This window comes from Dermochelys coriacea, chromosome 11 (genome assembly GCF_009764565.3).
Source record: "Dermochelys coriacea isolate rDerCor1 chromosome 11, rDerCor1.pri.v4, whole genome shotgun sequence".
In the NCBI taxonomy this organism is placed as follows: domain Eukaryota; kingdom Metazoa; phylum Chordata; order Testudines; family Dermochelyidae; genus Dermochelys; species Dermochelys coriacea.
The window spans coordinates 42,645,126-42,662,774 of record NC_050078.2 but is presented as its reverse complement, the minus strand read 5'-3'; the positions used below and the strand labels follow the sequence as shown (position 1 = coordinate 42,662,774).

General features: G+C 42.1%; 1 protein-coding gene and 1 long non-coding RNA gene across 6 annotated transcripts in view; both read left to right on the top strand.

The window, feature by feature from the left end:
- The window catches only part of OLA1 (Obg like ATPase 1), a 192,213-nt gene that overhangs the window by 73,105 nt on the left and 101,459 nt on the right, over positions 1 to 17,649 (top strand). The gene's annotated exons all lie outside the window — the stretch shown is intronic.
- Positions 4,426 to 6,024, top strand: LOC122458123. Its single transcript, XR_006278002.1, has 2 exons — positions 4,426 to 5,005; positions 5,686 to 6,024. It is a non-coding gene; the product is annotated as an uncharacterized LOC122458123 (long non-coding RNA).

Sequence of the window (17,649 nt, the reverse complement as noted above, 5' to 3'; positions counted from 1 at the left end):
GCAGTCTCTCGTTGGAGTCTGTTTTTGAAGCTTTTTTGTTGAAGTATAGCCACTCTTAGGTCTGTGATCGAGTGACCAGAGAGATTGAAGTGTTCTCCAACTGGTTTTTGAATGTTATAATTCTTGACGTCTGATTTGTGTCCATTCATTCTTTTACGTAGAGACTGTCCAGTTTGGCCAATGTACATGGCAGAGGGGCATTGCTGGCACATGATGGCATATATCACATTGGTAGATGCGCAGGTGAACGAGCCTCTGATAGTGTGGCTGATGTGATTAGGCCCTATGATGGTATCCCCTGAATAGATATGTGGACAGAGTTGGCAACGGGCTTTGTTGCAAGGATAGGTTCCTGGGTTAGTGGTTCTGTTGTGTGGTGTGTGGTTGCTGGTGAGTATTTGCTTCAGATTGGGGGGCTGTCTGTAAGCAAGGACTGGTCTGTCTCCCAAGATCTGAGAGAGCGATGGCTCGTCCTTCAGGATAGGTTGTAGATCCTTGATGATGCGTTGGAGGGGTTTTAGTTGGGGGCTGAAGGTGATGGCTAGTGGCGTTCTGTTGTTTTCTTTGTTGGGCCTGTCCTGTAGTAGGTGACTTCTGGGTACTCTGAATTGGAATTAATTTGCAAACTGGATACAATTAACTTAGGCTTGAATAGAGACTGGGAATGGATGAGTCATTACACAAAGTAAAACTATTTCCCCATGGTATTTCTCCCTCCCACCCCACCCCCCACTGTTCCTCTGATATTCTTGTTAACTGCTGGAATTAGCCTACCTGCTTGTCACCATGAAAGGTTTTCCTCCTTCCCCCCCCTGCTGTTGGTGATGGCTTATCTTAAGTGATCACTCTCCTTACAGTGTGTATGATAAACCCATTGTTTCATGTTCTCTGTGTGTGTGTGTGTATATAAATCTCTCCTCTGTTTTTTCCACCAAATGCATCCGATGAAGTGAGCTGTAGCTCACGAAAGCTTATGCTCTAATAAATTTGTTAGTCTCTAAGGTGCCACAAGTACTCCTTTTCTTTTTGCGAATACAGACTAACACGGCTGCTACTCTGAAACCGTTGATAAGGTCAGTGTCACATGTTAACATAAATACCTAGAAAAAAGAGTGTCTAGAAGTCCCTCCCGAACAAGATTTGGTGGACAGTACAGTGATAGTATCTGCAGTAAACAATCAAGGGGAGTTGTAATGGGCCTGTGGGTTTGGAAGCACAGAGGGCTGTAAGATTCATTTCTTCTGTCTTTAGATAATTACCCCTAACTGGCAAGAGTAATTTGATAACCAATCTCAGCAGGTAGAAGATTCTGCCAGTGGAGTGATGACTACTTCTAATTGTGGGAGTAGCAAGATAGAATGATCAAACATTCTAGACATACGTTGCAAAAGGAATCAATCACCAATGCTTGTCATACAGATACAAGTGTCCATACCCTGAAGCAGTATTTGTAGGTATGTTCTTTGTTCCATTGGACTGCTTGCTTGGTTAAGTCTTTCCCTTTGCTAAAATAGATTTATTAGGATCAGAATTGTGTTCTCTTCCACTGATTTCTCATATGACTTTAAATGAATATTTCTGCCTCAGTTTCGCCATCTATAAAATGGAGGTTATAATCACTCACCTTTGTGAAATACTTTAAGATTGTTGGATAAAAGTTCCTCTTATGTAAATGGAAAGTGTTTTTATATGGATTGGTTCATACATTCAGGAACTAGATGCTATATTCTTTATTAATACTTTTAAATCAGGTACTGCTGCTATTGTCTTGTTTTTAATTTGCATGTACTCTCCCTATGCATTAGTTAATACACAAATAGATTTTGTCTCTTCTATAAAATAGTTGTCAAAAGATTGATTTTGTGTGGAAGTGTGCAATTTCCTCTTTGGTGCTAGAACTAGTTTCTCCTTACCCTAACTGCTACTAGACATTCAGTTCATGACTCACTTCATAATAGATAAGCAACTACTTTCCACATGCTCCCTGCGTGTGTGTATCAGATTGCTTGAACAAAGTATATTAGGTGTAGAGTAACTAACAATGCAGCTCAGTTTCTGAACTTTTTTAGTTATTTAAAATCAAGGCTAAACTTAACAAAAACAAGTGTTTTGAATGGGAATTAAAATCTTCTCATGTTACTACAGTATGAGTAAAACAAAATAATTATTGCCACAGTTACTGAGTGCTTGCATTTTAAAATAAATTTATACATATTATTTAAAAAAAAATCTAGTTAACTTTAAAATATGTAAGTTTTCTTGTCATTTAGGGTTCTGTGAAGCTGATCATCAAGAGGGTTGCAAATCATTGGCAGTTTCTATTTTCAGAGTTCCACATCCCAGAGTAATTTGCTTTAATTTCACCCAATTTAACCTATACTTCACACCATCACCATTCAGCTTTAATAGCTATGTTCTATGCATAAGAAAAGCAGATAAATGTCCACAATTAGACTGCATATGATTACAACTAGTTAAGGCCTTATGAAGACAAAACTTAAAGGACCGTGGCATTAAACAAAGCCGCAAAAGACATCTGAAAAATTTTCTCCACAAGTCAAATCTACCAGGGTGTTTTGTTGACTTTTTTTTTTCACTTGATTTTACTTATGTTTAAGATATTAGGTATGCTTTCTTTAGCTGGAAAAATATTCTTCCTTAAAGAATATTAGATCTCTGTTTACAATTGATGGATTTTTATTATAAACTAACTTCCTCTTAAAGAAGGTTTAGCATATCTGCCCCTTGCATTGTAGGAATTTATTAACATATGCAGCATTTAAAGACATTTTATGGTATGTTTATCCAGTAGCAATTGGTTTTTTGCTCAAAGTATATGTTGTATATAAAGTCTATGTAGTAAAGTTCAGTATCTTCAGAGTTTAGCATTTTTTCTAAAGCTTAGTGTAACATAACCACAAGAGTTAAGGGTGTCTGTTTCCATTACAGATCCCCCTAATTCTCTAGATAATGGCATGCAAGATCTTCAGTCTTGATATAGGTGGCCTTTATACATATTTTTAATTGATATATATGAATCAGAAGTTTTGTTTTGTGCATTTCTGTTGCTCACTGGAACATCCAGTTTTTACTTTTTAAAAAAATGACAAGTCACAGCAGTGTTTTATTTGGTGAATGGACATTATAATGACTGTTAATTCTGGGTCCATATCAATGTACATGATGTGTGCATGTTTTTACACACACACAAACACACACAAAAAAACTCTGTTTGTAAATGAGAACTGGTTTAATAACATTTGAATATTTGCTGGAGAGGAGCAAGTATCAACTACATTTCCTTACTGTTTTTCTTAAAAGTCAGAAGTATCAAACTTTCTCTTACCATTTCTTTACAAGCTTAAGTGGGTTAACTTTTTCCCTAAAAAAATACTGTTAGAAACCCTAAATTTATATAGATAATTTGAGATACATTTCAGATTCTGATCAGTAGGAATACTCTTATTCATTACTCATTGTGTAAATACTTATCCAGTTAGTAAATACGAAACTAAAATATTTTATATTGTATTGTAAATTTAACCTCATGTCTCAAATAGTAACTTATTCACTTTTTTTAAATTAAAGACAAGGATAATAACAAGAAGAAAAACATGAAGCAGCAGATAGTGTAAAAGATCCCTGTGAATTAATCTTGAAGACTTTTATTAATTGTACCTAATTGCATTCAGAATCAAAATATTGAAAAATGAATAATTGCAAATATATTTTTGCATCTATCTGTGCTGCAAAGTGGTCTGTGATAGAGACAATAAAGCTTATGCTATAGGCAGCTTTGTATTTGTATCAAACTAGTTTTGTATGCTATATCATAAAACTTTCAGTCCAATCAGCAACTATATTTAAATACTGCAAATTGTAGCAGCAAAACAATAATTCTGCTGATTAGCCTCTTTCCATTTCTTGTAAGTGAACTGTTTATGCTGCTGAGTACCTTTTGAAAAAAGAAAAAGCCAAAACAGGCTTGATTAGTCAAGGAGTAATTGAATGACTTGATTTTAGCAAGAGAATGAATTGGTTGATGATAGCCTATAACTAAGTGTAGTGGTTCTGTTCAGATGAATACATAACATAACGTCGGCAGATCTTGACAGGTATAACATAAGCATTGCAAAAATCTCTGGAGGTTTAGAGGTAAATTTTGTCTCAAGGAATTTTGAAGCAGATTCTTGAAAGAAGTGGAAGAAAAATGTGTGTGTTGATCGGGTGCTATTTAACAGATGTCTCCTTTTATTACCATATTATGTGCATATTTATACTTTTCAGAGTAGCAGCCGTGTTAGTCTGTATTCACAAAAAGAAAAGGAGTACTTGTGGCACCTTAGAGACTAACAAATTTATTAGAGCATAAGCTTTCGTGAGCTACAGCTCACTTCATCGGATGCATATTTATACTTCGTTACTTTACACGTTTGTGCCTATGTAAGTAAGAAATTTACATTAATAAAATGTTGAGGTTTCTGTGCCCTCATTGCTATTAATAACTGACAGATGGGTAGCTCCTCCTTCTCTTCTTTAACTGGCAGGTCAGCAACAAGTGAAAATGTTCAGTTTTGTGTCCCTCAGAGCAGCCATGCCATTTTCCCCTCTTTTGTTGCCCCAGGTTTCCAGCCTCACTTGAAGAGCAAAGCAACAGAACCAGACATCACTCACTGACTTGACAGTACAGATTTTTAAAGCTTTTCTTCTTCCCAGAATTATATTTCAACTCTTGAAAAATGAGTACCATTGTAAGGTGGATTTCCCTAAGGACCTGCAGGTGCATGGAGGGGTTTCTTCTTCTACACTGCTTTTGGCTACAAATGAAGTCTCAAGATTCCTCCTTCCCTGCTAGCCCACATAGTCTAAGAAATGCGGTGAGCCCAAGACAAATCTTTCCTTGAAATAGAACCTTGAGATTCAGGCCCACTGGCAACAGGAGAAGAAACTGGATTTAGCAGGGATTAATTTCCAGACCCCTCCCTTTCCATCAGCTTCAGATTAGGTAAATAGTATTTTGCCCTGTGATAATTTTGTGACTCAGTCAGATGGTTCCATAAAACTCAATGTGTCTTACTCATGTCCTACCCCCAAGATTCTTCAACTTCCTGTTTTGATAGCCCTTATCTACAAACTACTAAGTGATTGTGGGGATTTGTCACCAGATTTGTTTCCAGCAGGCCTAAAATTCCTCTCCCCCATTTCCATCCCCTCTTTCTCTTACATCAACAGAAGATAAGGATACATCTTTCTAGCCTGATTGATGTCCTCTAGTGTTTTCCAGAAGAACTGTTTGAAAGGGCACTGTTTGGGGGAGTGGGTGCCTCCATATTAAGAACATGGCTAAAACACTTATAATATGACTGGTGAAAAAGGAAGTTAACTCCGTCCTAAGGCCCTCCCTACTTTTTTTTTTTTTGAGGAATCCTTGTTAATTTCTTATTTCAGTAAAAAGATAGTTAATGTTTGTGTAGAGAAACTGAATATGAGTGGCCCATACCACTCATAAATTAGACAGAGAAAACCAGGATGATTGGTTAGCCTCCTCCCAGATTAGCCTCTCTGACTGTGTGCATTTAGTTTTTACCCTTGCGGTGGGTTGAGCTTTCATGAACTCAACAGTACATAGTGAGCCATTACTAAAGATTTTTTTTTTAACTTTTCCATTAAACTTGCTTTCCCTAGGATGCAGAATCCCTCACTTTGCAAAGCAATGGGGACAAATCATAGATGTCAGATGGATTCTTCCAGTGCTCTTCATTGGGCATTACCCATTTACAAGAATCTCCACTCATAAGGAAGTCTACCAACCCCGAAGAGCTAGAAGAATTGGAGAGTAGGGAGAACAGTGGTGCTGTCATTTTATTTTATTAAAGGCACTGTAGACCTCTACCCAAAGAGAACATTTTAAGGAAATAGTTCTTGCCAAAAGTTCCAGGAGCATACACCTTGTGCTCAGTCTCAGCTGAATACTTGTTTGTATGGTAGGTCCAGATTTTCCGAATTTTGATTTTTAATTAAATTTTTCCTAGAAACTTTGTTAAAAAAGTTATGAAAAGACTATCAATAACGTTTACGTTTTCATACTTTTTTTTACTGTGTCTAGTAGCTTTTGGCTTAAATACACGTCATAATGGAGATTCTCAGGAACTTTGCTGCAATAGAGCCAGTTGATCTTTGCACGAAGAGACTGGTTTATCTACAATCTGCAGTGACTAAAGTTTGGGACAATGGCTGAAGGATGTCCAATCTGACGCAGTTGGTGAAGGCTAGTGAAGAATAATTGATATTGTGATGGCTTTAGAGTAGGCAATCTCAAGAATGTAATAGTATGTCCAGTTTTGAAGAAACCCGTATTAGGCACCAAATAGTCTGATTTCCAGCCTGCTGCTTCTGCACAAAGTCATTGCAAAGGTGATGATGAACTCTCTTCAGGAAAGGAGCTGGCACAAAGATAGCAATGTGGGAGGGCTCTCAATGTGGTTGATTACCTCTGTTTTTTGTTTTTGTTTTGTTCCTTGAATAGAAAACACCCCTCTTGTTGTTCATAGCAGGACTGAAGAATAACAGCACAACAACAAGCTTAAAACAACCAAAGTTGCTGGTGTGTTGATACCATTGCCTGTCATGCAGACAAAAATTCTCATTGTTTCCATGTGCTCCCCCACCTGGTTGTGTATATCCACCTCTCATCTTCTGTCTTACACTTAAATTGTAAGCTCTTTTGGGGCAAGGACCACCTCTGTGTGTGTTCAGTGCCTAGCACAATGGCATCCTGGTCCATAACTGGGGCTCTTAGACACTAACACAAAATACAATTCAGCTATTATTTTTGAAGTATAATATTGTGATTATAGTAAGATATATTAATGAAACTAGGGTATTGTAGTACTGAAGTTTTGTAATTAAAATCTAAATTCCATCAAATTACAGCACACTTTTTTACTATTACTTTGTGCTGTGTATGGTAAGCATCCAACTTTAACATTGTTTTTGTTTTTATTTATTTATTTATTTTTTTACTTAATGTTCTATTCGTTTGGGGTTTTTTTGTATGAAACTTCCTTATGAACTATTGTTTTCCTTTTACAAGAACATTTTAAATGATTGGATAGGAAATAGTTATTTTAAAAAGTCTCCTCCAGTATGGTTTCTCACAATCTCGCTTTCAGAGATACTTCCCTCTTTTAATTAAAAATAATAGTCTAGTTGCCTACGGTCACTAACAATTTTTGTTTCATTGGCATCACTTGGTCATTTATTACATATTTAGTACTGTAGGCCAGATTTACCAGAATGTTAAGTCTGGTTTGCACCAGTTTTTACCAGTGCAGAGCAGACTTGGAAACTGTCTTTACCAGCTGCTAAGGATTCCCCCTCACAGGAGAGTACCCAAGTGGGATAAGGCAAGGGGAATAGTAGTGGCTCCTTTATTGTCCCACTTCTGGCCCTGTACCCCCCACCCCATCTGCCTGCCTATTGGACTAGCACCTGGGACCCGTTTGCAGCCCTGAGGCTGATCTGCTTCATGTTGGTAACTAGGGCTGGTGCTTTTCAGCCTCTGGAACAGGGAGTCACAAAGGTGGCTTAATGCCATGCCACCTCACTCACTCAATTTGTGCCAAGCACGCAGCCAGTTCAGTGAATCTGGGCCTTTGTGTATGGCAATATTACAGTTACAATTATTTTTAATTTTCTTATTTTTAGATTGTGGCCTTTGAGTTCATCTCAGTGGGAATAGTTTTGGTTCAACTTGTCTAGACACCCTGATAATTTTTAATATTTCTGATGGAAAGCAGAGAATTCTCTCTGAAGAAAAATAAGCTTTAATTCTTTTAATGAGTTCTAACAGAGATTAAAATATGGATCATATTGCTTGCCGTGCAATGCACACACGTGGTTGTGACAATAATATATATATATAGTTTTATATAGTTATATATCTGAGTAGGAAATATTTTTGTTTGTATTTATTCTTAACAATGAAATATTTTGTTTACTTGTCTTATTGCAGTAATAAACTGGATTAATGACTATAGGGATTTTTCCACAATGATCCCAGAAATATTTCTTGGCCATGGCCCATTCATTTAAAGTAAACACCGTGTATTTCTTGCAGTTTTTAACCCTCACTTTGGTTTATTTTGCTAATTAGCTAGAGAGGATTTGTACGAGTCCTGTAGTCTTTTGGTTCCATGACGGATAGTCTTTTTTCATTTAAATAAAGATTATAGCCTCTTTCCTTCTGAAGCTAGTCTTGAAAAAGTAAACTGCTTTAAACCAAATGCAGAGGTTTAAAGGAACAAGTAACTGGTTTTCACTTCCGTAGAAGGAGGACCAGAAGGACTTCTCCCTCCTCCATTCCCTGTCTCCCTTTCCACTTCTCCTCCATCTACTCCACACACTCTTAAAAAAATGTAAAATGAGTCAGATAAGTTTGTGATGTATCCCAAAAATCAATTGACTAACTCTCTCCTGAAAATCTTTGAGCTAGCTTTATGCTTTTAAGATGATTGTGATGGACCAAAATTAGTTTTTCTCCTCTCCAAAGGGTAAGGGAAGGAGGAGCGTTCGAAGGCCTTCCTCTACTTGTTAACATTTTTTGGCCCTCTTTGAGGTGTTTACTGAATCAGTTGCTGCTCACTGAAACAGCTAACAAGGCGTTGTTTTTGCCAACTATCGGCACAGCAGCTGCATCCCACTCTCTGCTGGAGCACATGAGGTGCACACCATGTATATCCTTCACCGCCCATAACTCTATCCCCTCAGGCAGTGAGAGAGAGGAAGGAACAATCTTCTGCTGCTTTGAATGGGAGTCCTCAGTCTGTCAGAAGGGACGACTCCCTAGCTGAGACAACAACCAGTCCAGAGGCAGAGGCTCCAAGACAGCCCACTTGTCACCAGAGCTGCTAGTGGGACCTATAGAACAGCTGTTGCTGCAGCTGTGAGGAAGAACTGGCATGGAGGTGAAAACTGAAGAAACTTTCATGAAATACTGGGGAGGGGGAAGCATGGTGTGTCTGGAAGGGGTACTGGAACAAGCACGGGTTAGAAGGATTGAATGGGCAAAGAGTGAAATTCAGAGATTTTGGGGAGATGGGGGTGTACACGAATGGCATAGAATTCACTTTTTCTTTTTTGTGTGTGTGAGATGTGGGTTTTGAAGAATATAGAATTGATGTGGTTTTGAAGGGAAGGAATGAAAGAATATGGAATTGATGGAGGCATTTATTTTTGTGAAGGGCAGAAAAGTATTTTATCCAAGGAATATTGTGTGTTGTCTATTGAGATAGAGTTTAAATGAGAGCCCCTTTAAAATTTGGCAGCATATCACTGATTTGTATGTACTATATTAAATGTGTTCTGTACTTATTGGCCCATTCACCTACAACATCTGGTCCTTGGAATAGCTTTTCTTTTTTTCAGGATCAGAAATCCCTAATCTGACTGTCTATATTAACTACAATGTGACATCCTCATCAAGTTGATATTACTCTAATTACTATATTATTTCTAATTCTTTTAGATGAAAGGTTCAAAAACAAACGCAGTATTAACTAATTTCAGGAAAGAGTTGATTGGTCAAAGCTTCTGAAATTCTTGTTTTTCCAGTTAACTTAGAAAGATGCTGGTTCTTATTAAGCAAAAAACCTAACAAAAACCAAAGTTGTGGAACGGTCCATCACTTTTTGTGCATTTTCTAAGATAGAAATGATATATTTTAAAAACAAGTATCCACTTTCTTTGCTTAGGTGGAGAAAAATGTTCTCTGTCCAACTAATTTTTATAATGTCATCAGTGATGTACAGAAACCTATTTCTTTGCGTGATTGTCCCTATGTGTATTGCACTTCTGGTTGTGCATGCACCCAGAACCAAATAATTTTCTCTGTGTGGTCTGTGTGTGCCTCTCTGCTCTCCTCATGCTCTGCACCTATGGAATAAAAGGGGCTGTTGGATTGCAACCATCTTGGTTCCTCCTGCTGCTCGTGGTCTAGGTTAGCACTTCAGTGTTCATTCTGACTTCAACTCATTGGTGTCAATAGTTTTTAAAAGTTTTTATACTTGCTTAGTTCTTAGTGCAGTTAGTTTAACAGAGTCTGGATTCTTATCTTGTACAACCCTATGGGGCAGGAATCTATTTCCACCACCCCACCCCTGCCCCAATCTTCCAGTGGTTGTAGGGAGTTTGCCAAGGATACTTGGCTTTAAAAACTGTGATATATGCCAAGAATAGGGCTACCTTTTAGTCGCAGATATTTTTAGTAAAAGTCATGGACAGTAAACAAAAATTCACAGCCTTTGACCTGTCCATGATTTGTACTATATACCCCTGACTAAATCTTGGGGGGGGCAGCCCGAGGGTAGCCATGGGTGCTCTGGCAGGGGCAGTCCTGGACTGCCGCGAGTGCTGAGGCTGGGCAGGGGGTTGGTGGGGCTGGCATGTTCCTTATCTGGTTTTGTGTAGCTCCCTGGAAGCAGTGACATGTCCTTCCCTCAGCTCCTAGGCAGAGGTGCAGCCAGATAGCTCTGTGGGTCCCCCCGAGCGCCGGCTCCGCAGCTCCCATTGGCCGGGAACCACAGACAATGGGAGCTGCAGGGGTGGTGCCTGCGGGCAGAGGCATTGTGCAGAGCTGTCTGGCCACGCCTCCGCCAAGAAGCTGAGGGAGGGACATATCGCCACTTCCGGGGAGCCCCCCAAGGTAAGTGCCACCCAGAGCCCTCACCCCGTCCTGCGCCTCAGCTCTGAGCCCCCTCTCAAACCCAAACTCCTGCTGCTGCTGGGGGAACGGAGTGTAGTGGCCTGAGACTGCCCCAGCAGAGGCCGGTGCAGCTGGCCTAGGGGCTGCCTGAGCTGCTCAGGCGGCCCCTGTGCGAACTGCACCGGCCGCTGCAGGAGTCCTGGAGGTCCCAGAAAGTCACAGAATCCGTGACCACAATGACAAAGCCTTAGCCATGAACCTTTCTGATCAGGGACTACAACACCTGCCTATACTGCCTGGGGCAAGAGTATGTCCATTCCAGGTGCAGTGTCTGCATTTTGTTACTGAGTATGATTGATCAGTCCAGGATGTTTTGGCTCTGTAAGTTCCTCATGGAGGAAGCCATGAACAGTCTCTAAATGCATCAATCTGAAGAAGGTAGGAATGGCTCTTCTTTGGTCCTGGTGTCTCTAAAACATCCATTTCCCCCCTCTGGCTCCAAGAGACTCTGGAGAACAGAGCCAGAGCAAACACTGGCAGATGGATATTTTGGTTGATGCGAAAGTCCAACACTGCCTGAGACACAAAATTAGGATGCAGCCAAACCAAGTCATTAGGAGACTCGTGTTCCAGAGCAGAACCATTTAATGCCAGAAAGGACTTCAAAAGGGAAAACTGCATCACCCTCTGGTACTAGGGCTTTTACTTGGGCACCAAAGCCTTCATCAGTGCTGCCAAATCTGGCATCCTCTATGGCAGTGACCCAAGTTACAGAAACAACTCCGTTTATTCTGGGTCACTACTTGACCTGGACGTTCCACTGTTACCAGAACCAGAGTCACCTCTCCTCTCCAGAGCTCAGTGCCCAGCATTGGGACTTCAGCTGGTACTGATGTTGCTATAGTACCTATCTCCATCCCTGTCCACAGACTGTCTCCAGTAGATCAACTAAGAGCGGCAGGTCACCACTTTCTTCTCTGATACTAGGACTCATCCTCTGAATTGGAAGAGGACTATAGCAGACACCCAGTTCTGAACTATGCCCTCAGAAACCCCTCAATGGGATAGAGCCCAAATAGGACACTTCAGAGTTTCTTACCACTCCAGTATGAGAGAATATCACCCCTACGCACTCTGGTACCCTGCCCTCTGGAATCCTGTACCAAGGAGTTATGAGATCCCACAGTGGCAGTGTTGAGTCCCAGAAGATGTGTGGGCTTAACACTCAGCACATTCACATTGTGGTACAAGACCCAAGCAGACCTAGGGTTCCCAGGGTAGAAGAGTAACTTTCTCAGCCTTTTCAGGAAACACAAGTCCAGAAAAATGAGGATGAAGAGCGACTGAGCAGGAGTCTGTGCCGGTGAAATTGTCCTCTTCTTCATTGAGCAAGGCAGTGATTCCGGCTGTCCCACAATGCCCTGATGATCTTAAAGCATTTCAGGACTTGCGTAAGAATGGCAGAATCACTTGGGATTCCCCTGGAAGAGGGCCAGAAAGCACCACAAAAACTGCTGGACACTTACATAGCTTGGGTTGAGCAGAGTGTTGCTTCCTGTTAATGAGGCCATCCTCAAACCTGCCAGGGCTCTCTGGCAGACACCAACCAGTATCCCAAGTGGGCTAAGAAGAGGTATTTTGCAAAAGAGTCAGACAACGTATTTTTTCACCTGCCTCCCAACTTGGTGGTATCTGCGGCCACCAAGTGTAGCCAACAAAGACAACTCAGATCTAGGCCTCATGAGAAGAAAGCGAACAGACTTTACCCCTTTGTCAGGAAAGTGCATTCCAAGGCATCTCTGCAGTTTCTAGTCTCAAAACTGCCAAACTCTGATGGCTAAATATAATTATACCATCTACCACAAGCTGGCTGCCTTTGCCAATAAGGTGTCTCAGGATGCTAGAGACAAGTTCCAGGCCCTGATTAATGAAGGAAAACTGGTAATGAAATTGGCGCTTCAGACCGCTTGAGAAACAGACACAGTGGCGAGATTCATGGCCATGGCTGCGATGGTGGGATGCTCGTTGTGGCTCTCCTCCTCGGAAATCCTGAAGGATGTTCTAACAAGAGTGGAGGACCATCCATATGAGTGCAGTGCTCTATTCAGAGCCATGATGAATGAGGCTTCCACTCCTTAAAGCAGTCCCTGGGTATATCACTGGGTATTTACAGACCTGCAATCAAAAGAGAACCCAGTGAGCCACAGTATAGATGATGCCACACCTACCTTTTATCATCAGTGGCAGCATAAGCCACTGTGTCAGCATCAGAGGAAGCAAAGAAAGGGTGTCCAAGGTCAACCATCTTTCACCTCTCAACCATCATCACCCTTGAGACCAGCATTTTGATGGGACCCTCAAGCTGCTCACCAACTGTCCTTCTGGATCTGCACAGCCTTTCTGGTCTTTCTCTTCCCTTTGAAGGCTAACTTTCTCACTACCTGTCTGCCTGGACAGAAATCATAATTGACAGATGAGTACTAGAGGTCATTTCCTTGGGGTACACGATCCAGTTCTCTTCCCTACACAACACCCATTCCTCTTCCCTATCCTCTTTTAGGACCCATCTCTCAAGACAGAGGGAGGGACGACAGAATGAATACCTCTGACAGCAAGGGGAAAGCAGTCTATTTGAGGTTCCTTGTCGTCCCCAAGAAGATACGGGATGGAGGCCCATTCTGGACCTCAGGGAACCGAACGAATTCATCTACAGTTCAGAATGGTGACACTGTCTGCTTCTATCCAATCACGAGATCCAGACTATTAGTTCATGACCCTTTATCTCAAAGATACCTATTTTAATATAGACATTCAACAGTGTATTCCTGAGATTTGTGGCTAGTCAACAGCACTAGCGATACAGAATTTCTTCCTTTTTGAGCTCTTGATGGCACTTAGAGTGTTTACCAAGGTACTGTCAGTGGTAGCAGCTCGCTTTTGTTGGAAAGGGGCAATGTTTTACCCTTACTTAACCAGCTTGTTGCTGAAGGGACTTCTTACCAGGAAACATGGGAAGTAACCAGTATGCTTCTACATCTATTCAAGAATTTGGGCATCAAGGTGAACCTGGAGAAGTCCACCCTGGAACCCTCGCAATCCATAGAATTCACTGGGGCAAGGTTGGATGCTGTTACAGCCAGAGTTTGCTTACTGGTAGACCCCACGCAGATACAAAATTTATATCCGTTGTGGCAAACTGCCAGCACTACTTTGATGGATCTCGTGCTTTCTCTTCTTCGGGAGAGTTCTTGCCCCTAAACTGGGGTATTAACTGTCCCACTTGTGTCCTAGAGGAGGGGAGTGGAGAGGGAGGGACCCGGGCCCGCCCTCTACTCCGGGTCCCAGGGGCCCTAAGGATAGCGGTAAACCACTTGAACTTGCGGTTCCTTCCCCATGGCTACTTCCTTCTCCTGCCCTTCAGCTTGTGGGACTTCCTGCCTTCCCTCTGCACAAACTAGGTGTCCCTTTACCTAAGGTCTTGGTCTTCTTAGCCCACCACAGCACTTCTCCAGACTCTTCTCTATTTCCCTCCAAACTGCTCTCTTTTCCAACACCAATCCACTCTGTTTCAACTCCTCCAAACTGCTCTCTGCTCCAACACCAATTCACTCTGCTTTAACTCCTACTCTTGTCTGATTGATTGAAGCATGGGTTTTTTAATCAGGTGACTGGCTTCAGGTGCTCTAATTGGCTTCAGATGCTTTAATTAATCTATAGCAAACTTTCTTCCCTCTACAGGGAATAAGGCTCCCTTCTAACACTCTCCTGCTGCCCTCTGGCCATGCTGTATCACACCGTGGATATAAATAGATGTCCACAGAGCTGCAATACTCTAGTAGGAACTGCAGTGGCAAAAGCAGCAGCATCTCCAGCTGCTGCACCCAGGAGCCAGCATACCACGCCCTCTGAGGTGGGCACCAGACTTAGTAGCAGCTGTCCCTGGTCACGCTAATGTGTGCAAGTGGCTCGCATGCCTGGACAGGAACCTCTTCCACTCAGCAGTCTGCGTCTCCTGTCCAGGAGCTTTCAAGCTGCTTGCACACACTAGCACGAGCTGCTTGCATGCACTAGCGCAACCTGGCAAAGCTGCTGGTATGCCTGGTGCCCCCCCTTTGGGTGAGGCTGGACTGGTATAACCACGGTGGAGAAGCTGCCGGCGCAGGGCGCTGGCTCCAGGGAGCAGCAGCCCAACATGCTGCTGCTTTTGCCACTGTGGTTCCCAGTAGAACCCTGCAGCTCCATGGATACAGATTTATATCTGTGGATGCGGCTATACATTTTTGAATCCACGCAGGCCTCTACTTACTGGAGGACTGCTTCCTCTCCGTCACTGGGCTCGTTTAGGGAATCTGAGCCCAGATCGTCCAGATGATCTTGTCTGGTATTGTTGGGCCATATGGCTGTGACAATAACGTGACCCCATTAGTAAGACTTGGTCTTCTTAGCCCAAACCAATCTAATCTCCTTTTTTGAAAAAGTAACAGATTTTTTAGATAAAGGAAATGCAGTGGATCTAATTTACCTAGATTTCAGTAAGGCATTTGATACCGTGCCACATGGGGAATTATTAGTTAAATTGGAGAAGATGGGGATCAATATGAACATCAGAAGGTGGATAAGGAATTGGTTAAAGGGGAGACTGCAACGGGTCCTACTGAAAGGCGAACTGTCAGGTTGGAGGGAGGTTACCAGTGGAGTTCCTCAGGGATCGGTTTTGGGACCAATCTTATTTAATCTTTTTGTTACTGACCTTGGCACAAAAAGTGGGAGTGTGCTAATAAAGTTTGCAGATGATACAAAGCTGGGAAGTATTGCCAATTCGGAGAAGGATCGGGATATTATACAGGAGGATCTGGATGACCTTGTAAACTGGAGTAATAGTAATAGGATGAAATTTAATAGTGAGAAGTGTAAGGTTATGCATTTAGGGATTAATAACAAGAATTTTAGTTATAAGTTGGGGACGCATCAATTAGAAGTAACGGAAGAGGAGAAGGACCTTGGAGTATTGGTTGATCATAGGATGACTATGAGCTGCCAATGTGATATGGCTGTGAAAAAAGCTAATGCGGTTTTGGGATGCATCAGGAGAGGCATTTCCAGTAGGGATAAGGAGGTTTTAGTACCGTTATACAAGGCACTGGTGAGACCTCACCTAGAATACTGTGTGCAGTTCTGGTCTCCCATGTTTAAAAAGGATGAATTCAAACTGGAGCAGGTACAGAGAAGGGCTACTAGGATGATCCGAGGAATGGAAAACTTGTCTTATGAAAGGAGACTTAAGGAGCTGGGCTTGTTTAGCCTAACTAAAAGAAGGTTGAGGGGAGATATGATTGCTCTCTATAAATATATCAGAGCGATAAATATAGGAGAGGGAGAGGAATTATTTAAGCTCAGCACCAATGTGGACACAAGAACAAATGGGTATAAACTGGCCACCAGGAAGTTTAGACTTGAAATCAGACGAAGGTTTTTAACCATCAGAGGAGTGAAGTTTTGGAATAACCTTCCAAGGGAAGCAGTGGGGGCAAAAGATCTATCTGGTTTTAAGATTCTACTCGATAAGTTTATGGAGGAGATGGTATGATGGGATAATGGGATTTTGGTAAGTAATTGATCTTTAAATATTCAGGGTAAATAGGCCAAATCCCCTGAGATGGGATATTAGATGGATGGGATCTGATTTACTATAGAAAACTCTTTCCTGGGTATCTGGCTGGTGAATCTTGCCCATGTGCTCAGGGTTTGGCTGATTGCCATGTTTGGGGTCGGGAGGGAGTTTTCCTCCAGGGCAGATTGGAGAGGCCCTGGAGGTTTTTTTGCCTTCCTCTGTAGCATGGGGCATGGTTGACTGGAGGGAGGCTTCTCTGCTCCTTGAAGTTTTGAACCATGATTTGAGGACTTCAATAGCTCAGACATGGGTGAGGTTTTTCATAGGAGTGGGTGGGTGAGATTCTGTGGCCTGCGCTGTGCAGGAGGTCGGACTAGATGATCAGAGTGGTCCCTTCTGACCTTAGTATCTATGAATCTAAGACTTCACCTCAGATGTCTACAAGTATTGTCTATGTGCCAGGTAAGCACAGTGTTAACCTGCTAGTCATGATTCCGCAAAGAATCTTCACTCCCTTTTGCTGGGAGGACAGGCGTAAAGTATGTGTTTGGGTACCATTCCATCTCTCTTCTTCTAACCACATCTTTGACCACAGATGCATCCCTATTAGGTTGGGGTTCATACATGGCGGGACAGGTTGTCCAGAGGTATAGTCCCCTCATGATTCTACACTTCACATCTATCTGTTGGAGCTGAGAGCAGTCAGATTAGACTGCAAACAATTCTTCCCATACATCTGCAGCCAGTCAATCCAGGTGGTGTTGGACAATCTGATTGTGGTCTATTATCTCAACAAGTATGGCAGAGCAGGTGCTTCACAACTCTGTTTGGAGGCTATTGCCCTCTGGAACTGGTGCATTCCAATGCAGATTACCCCAACTGCCAGGGATTCTCAACACTGCACTGGCAGATTCTCTGAGCAGACACTTTCCACGATCTGATTGGGTGGCGTGGGTTTCCCATCCATGGATCTCTTCATGTACCGTGTGAACAGCAAGTGCAATAAATTGTACTCCAGATGGGAGTGGCCCAGACTTTCTCGGAGAGGCATTTCTCATACAGTGATTGGGACTCTTGTGGTACGCGTTACTCCCGATATCTCCTCTTACCTTGTGTTGAGGAAAACCAGACCAGTCAAGGCACAAGTCATTCTTCTAGCACTAGATTGGGCCTGACTGTTCTGGTACCCAGCCATGCTTCACCTGAGGGAATCTTATTTGGATGCATTTCAGTGTTGGAGGGGGCCTGTTTGTCTAATGTCCAGGCAATGCTGAGAACAGCCGTAGGAAGGACGTCACCAGAAAATGTTTTTTATAAATGTTATTCCTGGGAGAAT